The sequence below is a fragment of the Thalia democratica genome, unplaced genomic scaffold, assembly GCF_965202585.1.
Source record: "Thalia democratica unplaced genomic scaffold, ktThaDemo2.hap1.1 HAP1_SCAFFOLD_774, whole genome shotgun sequence".
Lineage (NCBI taxonomy): Eukaryota > Metazoa > Chordata > Thaliacea > Salpida > Salpidae > Thalia > Thalia democratica.
In genome coordinates this window covers 1-9,021 of record NW_028139746.1, presented here as the reverse complement: position 1 = coordinate 9,021, position 9,021 = coordinate 1, and the positions used below count along the sequence as shown (strand labels likewise).

The 9,021-nt window shown below is 29.1% G+C and overlaps 4 non-coding genes and 1 pseudogene across 4 annotated transcripts; all 5 read right to left on the bottom strand.

The window, feature by feature from the left end:
- Positions 1-2,405: 2,405 nt before the first annotated feature.
- LOC145847024 (5S ribosomal RNA) lies at positions 2,406-2,524 on the bottom strand. Its single transcript, XR_014371016.1, has one exon. It is a non-coding gene; the product is annotated as a 5S ribosomal RNA (ribosomal RNA).
- A 2,854-nt stretch (positions 2,525-5,378) lies between these two features.
- On the bottom strand, positions 5,379-5,497 carry LOC145847046 (5S ribosomal RNA). The gene has a single exon (XR_014371034.1). It is a non-coding gene; the product is annotated as a 5S ribosomal RNA (ribosomal RNA).
- A 1,718-nt stretch (positions 5,498-7,215) lies between these two features.
- On the bottom strand, positions 7,216-7,328 carry LOC145847035 (U5 spliceosomal RNA). The gene has a single exon (XR_014371026.1). It is a non-coding gene; the product is annotated as a U5 spliceosomal RNA (small nuclear RNA).
- An 81-nt stretch (positions 7,329-7,409) lies between these two features.
- LOC145847030 (U2 spliceosomal RNA) lies at positions 7,410-7,605 on the bottom strand. The gene has a single exon (XR_014371021.1). It is a non-coding gene; the product is annotated as a U2 spliceosomal RNA (small nuclear RNA).
- A 454-nt stretch (positions 7,606-8,059) lies between these two features.
- Positions 8,060-9,021, bottom strand: LOC145847044 (large subunit ribosomal RNA; annotated as a pseudogene; the record flags this gene model as incomplete).

Sequence of the window (9,021 nt, the reverse complement as noted above, 5' to 3'; positions counted from 1 at the left end):
AATAATAATAATAATAAAAAATCATAAGCTTATTTTGTATGTTTCATTTTATTTTTATTTAAACTTACTTTTTTAACCTTTATAGTTGTTTTATTTTTTAAGCACATGGCGATAGATATAATAAACAAACAATAAAATAAAAATAATAATAATAATAATAATAATAATAAAAAATCATAAGCTTATTTTGTATGTTTCATTTTATTTTTATTTAAACTTACTTTTTTAACCTTTATAGTTGTTTTATTTTTTAAGCACATGGCGATAAATATAATAAGCAAACAATTAAATAAAAATAATAACAAATAAATAAAACAATACGGCTAAACTATAAAAAGAAAACTAAATAACTGATAAATACTTGTAAAACATTATTTGAAAAATGTATTTTGAAACACAACACGATTGATTTATAAATAATAATATATTTTTAATTTGTGTAGTTCATTTAAAGTAGTCTCCCTTTTTGCTTCTGGTTTTATTAGAGTTATATATAACAATAAATGGTGTAGTTTATTTAAAGTAGTCTCCCTTTTTGCTTCTGGTTTAATTAAAATTATATAACACATACTATAGTAAGTTAAATAAACTATAGTAACTTTATAAAACTACTTTACAAAATACATTTGTATAATTTAATAACTTTAAAATAACTATCAAGAATAAAATAGAATAGCTTTAAGTTTGTATACAATTGGTATGTAAATTGTGTAGTTTATTGAAAGTAGTCTCCTTATTTGCTTCTGGTTTTACTTGAGTTACATAACGTTAAATAAACATACTTAATAAACGTAACCATCAATACTGTCATTTTAATAAAACTAAGTACAAATACATTGAATTAACATAGAACTTTAAAAAGCCTTCGCTAGTATCTGTTGGTAACAGTAAATAACCTATTATGACTCACAATACAGGAGTGCGAAATTTATTTTTCATTTGATTTTTCAGGTATTTATTTATTTGTGGAAATAAACTTTTTTATTACATTAGAAACTAATTGAATTTTTCCTATAACTATACCTATTATTATATTTAGTATGCTTAAAAGTAATAAAATGACACGTCGCGATTATATAATAAACAAACAATCAAACAAACAAAGAAAAAAAAAAAAAAAAAAACTATTTTTTTAAACTTATATTTCAACTATATGTCTTATTTTATTTTCATTTAAACTTACTTTAAACCTCTGTATTTGTTATATATATATTTCAACACAATACGATTAAACTATAAGACAAACAACAAAATAAAATAATCACATTAATAAATACACTAAGCAAATAGCTAGAATAAATATAAATAGTTCAATATATACAATATATTTCTTCCATTTTTAAGTTACTTGTTAAACATATTTATTTAAAAATGTTTCTTTAGAATATAAAACTAACAGTTCTACAAATAAAGAAATTAAAAAGCCAATACACATAACACTAACTTTTCATAAATTAGATATGCAAATATGAACAAAATAGTAACTAAATTCTAAAGCTTTTGTAAACTGTGAACTTATAAACTTATAATAATAATTGCATATTCACCATTCACAATAGCTTTTTATTTAGTACACAACTGGTCTGTAAATTGTGTAGTTTATTGAAAGTATAATCCCGTTTTGCTTCTGGTTTAAATAAAGTTATACAACACATACTAAAGTAAATTAAATAAAGTAATTCACTACTATCGTATTAAATAAAACCAATTTACAAAATACATTAATTTAAATTAAAGTGAACTTTGAACTTATAATAATAATTGCATATTCACTATTCAGAATTTCTTTAAATTTAGTACACAACTGGTCTGTAAATTGTGTTGGTTCTATTCAAGTACTCTCCTTGTTTGTTTTGTTTTAGTTGTATTTATTTTTAGATACTAGCACATTCAATACACATAATAAAGTAAACCAAATAAACTCTATTAATTTAAACTAAGTACAAATACATTAAGTTAATACAAAACTTTAAAAAGCTTTTGCTAGTATCTGTTGGTAACAGTAAATAACTTATTATGACTCACAATACAAAAGTGCAAAATTTATTTTCGTTTGATTTTTCAAGTAGCCACGCTTTTATTTGTTTTTGGACAAAAAGACTTTAAAGTTTTAGTATAAAAGACTAGTTGTATTAATTTTAACTCAGAAAATTGTACTCTACAAGATGGTGCCATTATTTTTTCGATATCTCAAACTGGTCAAACCACTTTTTTAGCGCTCTAATTGGTTTAAACAGCAAATAAGCAAACAGCAAATAACGTTATCTGATTGGCTAAGGTTTTTGTTTGCTAATAACTAGAATTTTCTTTTCTTTTAAGCGTTAAAGAAATGTAAATAAACGAGTAATAAGTATAAATAGGTCAGAAAGAAAAATAGTACAAAAAAGATGAATTCAAAAAGCAAAGGCCTACGGCACGTGGTATTCCCAAGCGGTCACCCATCTAAGTACTAACCACGCCCGACACTGCTTAACTTCCCAGATCGGACGAGATGGGGTGTACTCAGTGTGGTATGGTCGTAGGCGTTTGAAGGCGTTTACAAGCCTTTATAAACCCTTCGGTTTATTTAAAAAACCTATTTGCACTTGATTTACAATCAATTTGATATTTTAAAATTATTCCTTATAAAAATTTAACCTGAATTAACTTTTTTTTTGTTTTTTTAATCAACAGTTACTCCCAAACTGTACTAAAACTGTAATGTAACTGTACAAAAGTGTTTGTTTAAATAATTGTTATCTATAATTACCTAAGACCAGGAAAGTAGAAGTAAAGTTTATTGAATTATTAAATAAATAAAATAAAATCGTAAAATAAAATAATACAATATGTTTACAATTTGTCATTGATCTATCCATTTATGTTATTGCATTACAAATACAAACATTGCATACATTCAAGAGTATTATTCATCAATCTTTTCAATATAATAAGTTTTAAATTTATATTTATTTTTAATAATTCCTGACATTTTAGATTACCTGAGATTTTTTTTTAATTAAATTAATTTTAGTAATTAAATACTTGACGTTCTATTTTGTTTAATTTGATAACTCAACCATGTTTATTTTTTTTACTAATTTAAAAGAACTATTAAACTAAAAGACATTACATACAGCTTCTAAAAGTTTTAAACACCTTAAAAAATATTATTATTTTAAAGATATATTAAAGAACTAAACAGATATTACTCCTAAAAAATCTTGTTAATAATATATAAAAAGTACTCAAAGTCAGACTCGGAAATATATATACTGTTGTATATCTTACTTGAAGTTCACTGTAATTGACACTGTATAACAAAATTATAAAAATCAACCTATTTATATAGCAAAATATTTCTTTATCTTTGTCGTGGCGCGGTGGGTCAGTGGTCTTATCAGCTGACTCATAAGCAGAAGGTTGTAAGATCGAATCCCGCTAGTCGTCACGAAACACCACTATCGTTCAATGTTCGGGCTTCAAATTCTTTGAGATTATACTGTACTATTTATCTATCTAACTAATCTATCTAACAAATGTTGTTCAATCTAGGTTGTGGGTACTTGGGTCGAGTAATGCCTTTGACTTACAATCTGTTGTGGATTGACAATATTCCTCTATCTATCATTAAACAAATCTATCTAATAAATGTTGTTCAATCTAGGTTGTGGGTACTTGGGTCGAGTAATGCCTTTGACCTACAATCTGTTGTTGATTGTCAACATTCCTCTATCTATCAATAATGATTATATTCAATAATAAATGTTGATTAATTCAGTTGTAAGAAAACCAGTGCGCTGGTTAGGTTGGGTAAGGCCTTCGACTTACAATCTTGGGGATTATCAACGTTCATCACAAGTACAGTAACGATCTCATTGAATTTCCAGTTGGAACATAGGATTGTAGTGGTGGCCTACTTTGTAGGTTTTTTGCCTAGTTTGTTTTTTGCCTAGTAGTGTTTGCCTAGTTTGACAAACTATAGTATATATATTGTATAACTTTACTTGTATTATTTTTTATTTAAATTACTACTTATTATTAAAGAATTAAATTTTTTTAGAAAAAAAAACTATGTATTTTAACTAATGCTTATATTATATGTTTTGTTTTATTTTTATTCAAACTTACTTTAAACCTCTGTATTTTTTATACAATACGATTAAACTATATAACAGAAAAATAATTAAATAATCAAACTATTGAATAAGCAGTTAATTAGTGTGTTTTTTTATGCTTCTTTCATTTTTAACTTACTTGTTAACCATATTTCTTTTATTAAAGTATAAAACTAACAGTTACTAAAATAAAATAATCATAAAGTCAATACACAAAACACTAACTTTTTATAATTTAAATATGCAAACATGAATATAGTTATGAATCTATTATTTATTCAAATAGAATTATTCAAAGCTTATAATTATAAAGCTTTTGTATAATGTTTCAATTACAGTGAACTTTAAGTAAGATAAGTTTTTTTTTTTGTAATAACTACAAAATTGGTATTTTAGTTTATTATTAGTAACTAAATACTTATATTTATTATATTTAAAAAAAAACATCTATACTAACTCTAATTTCAAAGCATATTAAATACAAATTTTACCAACTAAATATTTATTTTTATTTTAATTATTATAACTTTCAAACATAAGCTTGTATACCTTATATACCTATATACCTCATATAGTAGGCTTGACATAACATAACATTATTTAATTCTTTTTGTTTGAAATAAACTCATTTAGTTATTAGTAAATTACAACATAAATGTTTATAACAATATAACTAAGATTTAGCTTTTGAGTTAGTAAACTTTGATAGTTTTCTTTTAATTAGTTTAATAATCTTTATTTAAGTTCAAGCAAAATTGCTATATATTTAATACACATACAAAAGTAAACTAAGTAAACGTAATTCAATAGTTTCTATTAAGTAAAAGTAATTACAAATACATTAAGTTAATACAAAACTTTAAAAAGCTTTTGCTAGTATCTGTTGGTAACAGTAAATAACTTATTATGACTCACAATACAAAAGTGCAAAATTTATTTTCGTTTGATTTTTCAAGTAGCCACGCTTTTATTTGTTTTTGGACAAAAAAAACTTTTAAGTTTTAGTATAAAAGACTAATTGTATTAATTTTAACTCAGAAAATTGTACTCTACAAGATGGTGCCATTATTTTTTCGATATCTCAAACTGGTCAAACCACTTTTTTAGCGCTCTAATTGGTTTAAACAGCAAATAACGTTATCTGATTGGCTTACGTTTTTATTTGCTAATAACTAGAATTTACTTTTCTTTTAAGCGTTAAAGAAATGTAAATAAACGAGTAATAAGTATAAATAGGTCAGAAAGAAAAATAGTACAAAAAAGATGAATTCAAAAAGCAAAAGCCTACGGCACGTGGTATTCCCAAGCGGTCACCCATCTAAGTACTAACCACGCCCGACACTGCTTAACTTCCCAGATCGGACGAGATGGGGTGTGCTCAGTGTGGTATGGTCGTAGGCGTTTGAAAGCGTTTACAAGCCTTTATAAACCCTTCGGTTTGTTTAAAAAACCTATTTGCACTTGATTTACAATCAATTTGATATTTTAAAATTAATCCTTATAAAATTTTAACTTGATGTAAGTATTTTTTTTATTAAAACCTTTTTTTTTGGTGTTTTAATTACAATTACTCCCTGTAACTTTATTTAAGACTTTGTTTAAAAGATTGTTAACTATATTCTATATTAAATACTATGATTAGAAGTAAAGTTTATTAAGTGATTAAACTAAATAAAAAACAATGTTAAAATAAACATGTTGTGTTTAGTTTGTTTTACTATTTCTCATTGTTCTATTTATAGATGGTTTTGTTTTACTTCAAGAATATTTATAGTTAGTTTCTAAAGAATATCTCATACTACATCAGATTTTACGATTAACTTAATTTTAGGTAATAAAATATTTGACGTTTAATTTAATAACTCATCTATGTTTATGTTATAAAATAATAGTATCTAATACACATACATTATAATATAATAATATGTATAACTAGTTGTTTTACTTTAAAATGAATAATTAAGTGGAAGAATTAAAAGAACTCACATTTTTGAAGAGAGCGTGGAAAACCAGAATAGTCTTTTAAAACATTTATTAAATTATCGATAAATATAGAATACAATAGAATTAAACATATAAACGTAACTGTGGTTGCTTAGAAACTGAACAAGAAAATTTTTAATAAAAATATAAAATAGTTATTATATAGAATTAAAATAAAATAAAAGTAATATAAATTATATTTTTAAACTAAATAACAATTCACGAGCAATATTAGCGCATATCAGAGTATGAGTTTATAATAAAGGAATTGCTTCCTTGATGTTGATACTTACCTTATTCAAATAGAATACATTTTCAGCAATCAGGCTTGTGTTTATCTTAGCGCGCGTAACACAACGTTTGTGGGTTTTGGCACACTTTTGTCGATAGTGGGCGCCCCGCCTTTTAAGTACAGAAATTTCGGGAATTTTCGATTTTCGGAATTCTGACTCGACAGATCGTTTTTGTTTGGTCCAGAGACCCCGTAAAAAATTTTTCAGCCCATTTGAAGCATGATGAAAAAATGTTATTTCGACCCCCTTTTTTTTAGGGGTTACGGGGACATCAACCCATTTTTTGGGAATAAAAAACTCCTAGAAAAGGACCACTTTTCTTCTTTTTTCGAATTTCGACTTTTTATTTTTTTGGAAAATTTTTCTATTTTCTTTGTTTGTTCTATTATAATGTCGAAAATATTTTTTTTGAGCTTCGCAACGCATAAGGACTAACGTAAGGTAAGTTTTAAAAGATTTTTTTTTTCGATAATTTTTTCTATATTTTTTGTTTGGTCCATTACAAAGTCGAAAATATTTTTTTACGGCTTCTAACGCGTGTAGATTAACCGTAGGTAGGTTATTTCGAAATTTAAATCTTTCAATATTATAATTTTTTAGTAAAATTGTTCGATTATGAGGTTTTTATGGCTCTTTCAGCACCCAATAAGTACATTAGAAAATAAAACATGAAATAAAAACATCAACTAAAATGAAAATAACATATTCTGTGAAAAAACCTACGAAAATTCTTTATGAAATTTTCTTTGTCACATAATTGGAAGCTAAGAAAAACCGGAAAATAATTCTTCTTGAGCCATGTTTTTGTATGATAAATAGTATGCAAGCTGCCGATGTCAGAAGACTGTCGACAGCCGAAAAAAGTCTGTTAAGACTCATTGAAATTGCTCCTGTCCACGGAAATCTTTAGTAAAAGGCGAAGATTCATTCGTGTACTGAACTGAAGCCAGAGTGATTAGCAACGGTTGCCAAGGCTTTTTCTATGGGCTTTACCATGCTACAGGTTGTGAATAAATGTATACAAACTCCCCCAGAGGGGAGGCGAGCCGATTCCGGAGGTACTGCAATACCGGACCGACTCTTGACGAGCAGGACAATAAATTGTCTGAACTGCACGTCGGTTGACAAAAAGTCGTTTGATCATGGGAAGGACGCGTGGTCCTTCTCGAAGCGATCAAACTTCGAAGAACAGATACTACACTTGATCTTAGCTCAATGAGCCGAGAAGCGATGCTTCTTAGTATCCGTTTTTTTAATAAACAAACGAAGACTTCGAAGAGCTTGTGACGACCACTCGCATTAGTCATTTAATTGGGGGATGAATGCACAGTGAATACGGTACAAAATCACCTTTAAATGTCTCTAAAGTATAAAGAAAGTAAGTTGAAATAAAAAAAAGCGACGACCATCAACTAAGATGGTCGTCGCCATGAACAACGTATTGAAAAAATTGAAAGATAAAAGGCGACGACCATCAACTAAGATGGTCGTCGTCTAAAAATAAAATGAATAAATTGAACGAAAAAAAAGGCGACGACATCAACAAAGACGGTCGTCGCCAAAATTTTTTTTCTCAAGATGTAAAAAATCCGCGAAAAAAAATGCGAAAAAAAAAGAGCAACACCCGCCTTTCGGCGAGCGTCGCTCAGGCCCTTTTTCTTCAGTCTGACGACTTCAGATGAAAGGACAAATCGTAGATCAAAGGCTTACTCTCAACGAATCGCAGCGGAAAACTGCTCTAACGATCACACACCCCGATCTTCAACTAGGTCGTTTGCAAATGATTTAGCACCTCGCCTTTCGACGAGGGAGCTGACACTAACTCAGGGCGACGCTTGTCGCACCCATGAAGGTCGGTACTAGACGCGGTGACGACCCAACGGCCGTCTAGCTTTGTCTATCGAGGGCGAGGCACGAATGCATCGTCGCTTCTAGGCGGGATTCTGACTTAGAGGCGTTCAGTCATAATCCCTCAGATGGTAGCTTCGCATCATTGGCTTATCAGCCAAACACATGAACCAAATGTCTGAATCTGCGGTTCCTCTCGTACTAAACAGAATTACTATCGCAACAACGCTCCATCAGTAGGGTAAAACTAACCTGTCTCACGACGGTCTAAACCCAGCTCACGTTCCCTATTAGTGGGTGAACAATCCAACGCTTGGTGAATTCTGCTTCACAATGATAGGAAGAGCCGACATCGAAGGATCAAAAAGCAACGTCGCTATGAACGCTTGGCTGCCACAAGCCAGTTATCCCTGTGGTAACTTTTCTGACACCTCTTGCTTGAAACTCTCAAGTCAAAAGGATCGATAGGCCACGCTTTCGCGGTCTGTATTGGTACTGAAAATCAAAATCAAGTGAGCTTTTGCCCTTTTGCGCCACGCGAGGTTTCCGTCCTCGCTGAGCTCACCTTAGGACACCTGCGTTACTCTTTGACAGATGTGCCGCCCCAGCCAAACTCCCCGCCTGACACGGTCTTCAGAGCGAATCGCAATCTCGAATGAGACGCTTAAAGCTAGAATTGAGGCCGTAAGGCCGCTTTCCGCCTAACTGAATAAGTAAAAAAACGATCAGAGTAGTGGTATTTCACTGTCGGTGCAAGCACCTCCCACTTATCCTACGCCTCTCATGTCTCTTCACAGAGT